This window comes from Mastomys coucha, unplaced genomic scaffold (genome assembly GCF_008632895.1).
Source record: "Mastomys coucha isolate ucsf_1 unplaced genomic scaffold, UCSF_Mcou_1 pScaffold3, whole genome shotgun sequence".
Taxonomy (NCBI): domain Eukaryota; kingdom Metazoa; phylum Chordata; class Mammalia; order Rodentia; family Muridae; genus Mastomys; species Mastomys coucha.
In genome coordinates, this window is record NW_022196909.1 from 298,791 (window position 1) to 302,332 (window position 3,542).

Here is a 3,542-nt window from a genome sequence, read left to right on the forward strand (position 1 = left end):
AACTCAGAAATCCGCCTGCCTTTGCCTCCCAAGTGCTGGGATTAAAGGCGTGCACCACCACCACCCGGTGCCATATCGTTTCTCTCTTTCTCTCTTTCTTTCTTTCTTTGTTTCTTTCTTTCTTTCTCTGTTTCTTTCTTTCTTCCTTTCTTCCTTCCTTTCTTTCTTTCTACTCTAAGATATCACAATAAGGTACTGTAGACGTGCTGATGGCTATAACATTTCTCTTATTTCTTTGTTTGTTTTGTTTTGTTTTGTTTTTCGAGACAGGGTTTCTCTGTCTAGCCTTGGCTGTCTTGGAAGATGAGTCAATCAGTAAGAGCACTTGCTGCGCAGCCTGATGACCTAAATTCAATCCCTGGAACCCATATGTGAGAAAGAGAAAATCTACTTTTGCATGTTGTCCTCTGAGCTCCTCATAAAAGCTATGAAATGTGCTAAATATGCAAAAAATTAAAAAGATGTGATGTTATATTTTTTGTCAAAATACAATATTTTAATCATATAGAGACATTTTGAATCAATTGCTTTTCTGCGTTTAGTAAGACAATAAGAGTGTTCGCTTCGGCAGCACATATACTAAAACTGGAATGATACAGAGAAGATTAGCATGGCCCCTGTGCAAGGATGATCCACAAATTTGTGAAGCGTTCCATATTTTTTTAAAAAAAAAAAAAAGACAATAAGATGATTTTCTTCTAATTCTGTTAATGTTATAAGCAAATCAGCTTGCTTGTGGCACGCTGTCATTTATGTGTATTGTTGTCTTGGCATTTTCTCATGATTTAAGCTGCCCAATATGGCTTTCCCATACTTTACTGTTTATGTTTTGATATCTGTGTTAGACTGGCTATCAATAAGTAAGGGTAGAAAATGTTCTACATTATTCTGTTTCTAAAAAGGTATAAGATAAGGACATTTAGAAAAATGGATAATGGTAAAAGAATATAAAAGTAGATCAAGCTGAGATTGAGATGGGCCCATTGAGTGGAGTTTATCTAAGAGTTTTACTGTTAACTTTTCTCCAGTCCCTCTCCAGAGAGACCTGCAGCCTCTTAGAAGGGTAGTGATGTAAAGAAAATAACTTGTGTCTGTATGGATGTGGCACTTCTCAATAATAAATTTGATGGCCTATGGCTTAGGCAGGAAATAGGAGGTGGGACATCCTGGAGGCAGAAAAGATTCTGGAATAGTGTGAGATGAGGCGCTGGAGACTTGTGCCCTTCCCCCAGCCTTGAGCAGGCTAAATAGACCTAACTGTTGGCCACAGTGGGTCTTCCACAGACCCAGGTGGAGTCTTCTGCCTTGCCACTCCTGCAATTTCCTACAGGAGCAGACTGCCTGCTGAGCAGGCTTTGCAACACAATCCAGCTGAAACAAAGCAACATAACCCAGCTGAAACAAAGAAACGTAATCCAGCCGAAACAAAGGATGGGTCTGTGGGCTCTCCCTACATAAAAACAGTGCTAAATATTAAACTTTGAGCCTTGATCAGAAACCTTTATCTTGGTTTCATTCCCCTCCCTCCCTTTTTCATTTACAGCCTCCCTTTCAGGAACTCAGTTCATCCATGGCTACTGGACAGCTACAGAGATTTGTCCAGGAAAATGTGACGAGTACAGATGCATGGTACCTGAGCACAGGTAAAAAGCCACGTAGCAGAATGTAGATTAAAATAAATGGGTTTTAAATTATGATCTAGTCAGAAAAGAGCCTTGCTATTTAGCCAAGGTATTTGCAAATCTATTTTGATTTTGAGTTTTATTTCTGGGAGCATGGGGCTGAGGGAAGAAAGATCAAACTTCTACAGGTTACTGTTCACTGTGGGAAAGGAAACAATCAGATTTTACAATGTCTCCTGGATACTGCTTCTGAATTGATGCTGAGTCTTCGAGACCCCAAGAAACATTGTGGCCCTCCAGTTAAAGTAGGAGTTTGTGAAGGTCAGGCGATTAATGCAGATTTGGTCTAAAGTACAAATCACAAGGGAGCCAGTAGGTCCCAGAATTCATCCTATGGTTATTTCCTCAGACCCAGAGTATATACTTGGGATAGATACACTTAGAAGCTGGCAGAATTTTCACATTGGTTCCTTCTCAAGTGGAGTGAGGGCTTTTATGATTGGAAAGGCTAACTGGAAGCCTTTATAGTTGCCTCCAGAGAAAATGGTGAATCAAAACCAGTATAACCTGGAGGAACTGCAGAAATGAGTGCCACCATCAAGAACTTGAAAGATACAGGGTGCGGTCATCATCTCTTTAACTCTCCCATCAGGCCAGAGCAGAAGACAGGTGAGTCTTGGAAAATGACGGTTGACTATTGTAAACTTAATCAACTAGTGACTCCAATTACAGCTCCTGTACCAGATATAGCATCCTTACTTAAGCAAATTAACACATCTGGTACGTGGTATGCAGCTATTGATCTTGCAGATGTTCCCCCCCACACCTTGGATCCTGTCCATAAGGACTACCAGAAGCAATTTGCAATTTTACCTCAAGTAACTCTTTAGCCCCATATAATAACTTAGTTTAAAGGGCTCTTGATTTTCTCTTCCACAAACTATTACACTGGTGAACTACATTGATGACATTATGCTGGCTGGACCATGTGATTACAAGGTAGCAAAGACTTTGTACTTGTTGGTAACACATATGTGTATCAGAGGATGGGAAAGAGATCCAACCAAAAAAGCCAAAGATCTTCTACTTCAGTGGAGATTCTAGGCGTCCAGTAGTGTGGGAAGTGAAGAGATAGTCCTCCTACGGTGAAGGGTAAGTTATTGTACCTGGCCCCTCCTACCATCAAGAAAGAAGCACAGTGCATAGTGGGCCTGTTTGGATTCTGGAGACAGAACTCTCCTCACTTGGGTGTGTTGCTTCATACCAATAGTAAGTGATTTTTTTAAAAGCTGCTTTGGGTGGGGCTTGGAATAAGAGAAGGCTCTTCTAAAGGTCCAGCTGCTCTGCAGGCTGTTCTATGACTTGGGCCATATGACCCAGCAAGTCTGAGGTGGTTCTTAATGTGCTCAGTGGCAGGGATTGGTGCTAGTTGTAGCCTTTGGCAAACCCCTATCGGTGAATCACAGAAGATACCTGAGGGACTCTGGAGCAAGGCTCTACCACCATCTACAGACAACTGTTCTCCTTTTCAGAGGCAGCTTTTGGCCTGTTATTGGGACTTAATGGAAATTGAACATTTGTTTGTTTGTTTTTGTTTTTTGTTTTTTTGGTTTTTTTTTTTTAAAGATTTATTTATTGGGCTGGCAAGATGGCTCAGTGGGTAAGGGCACTGACTGCTTTTTCGAAGGTCCTGAGTTCGGATCCCAGCAACCACATGGTGGCTCACAACCACCTGTAATGAGATCTGATGCCCTCTTCTGGTGTGTCTGAAGACAGCTACAGTGAATTACGCTGTAGCAAGAGGGGCAGGAGTGAGTGGGGCCGGAGCAAGTGGGGCCTGCAGAGGTCCTGAGTTCAATTCCCAGCAGCCATACACATGAGCTCAAGGCCATTTGTACAACTACAGTGTACTCATACACA

The 3,542-nt window shown here is 41.8% G+C and overlaps 1 non-coding gene across 1 annotated transcript; it reads left to right on the forward strand.

The window, feature by feature from the left end:
- Positions 1 to 555: 555 nt before the first annotated feature.
- Positions 556 to 662, forward strand: LOC116075624. Its single transcript, XR_004112655.1, has one exon. It is a non-coding gene; the product is annotated as a U6 spliceosomal RNA (small nuclear RNA).
- Positions 663 to 3,542: the final 2,880 nt, after the last annotated feature.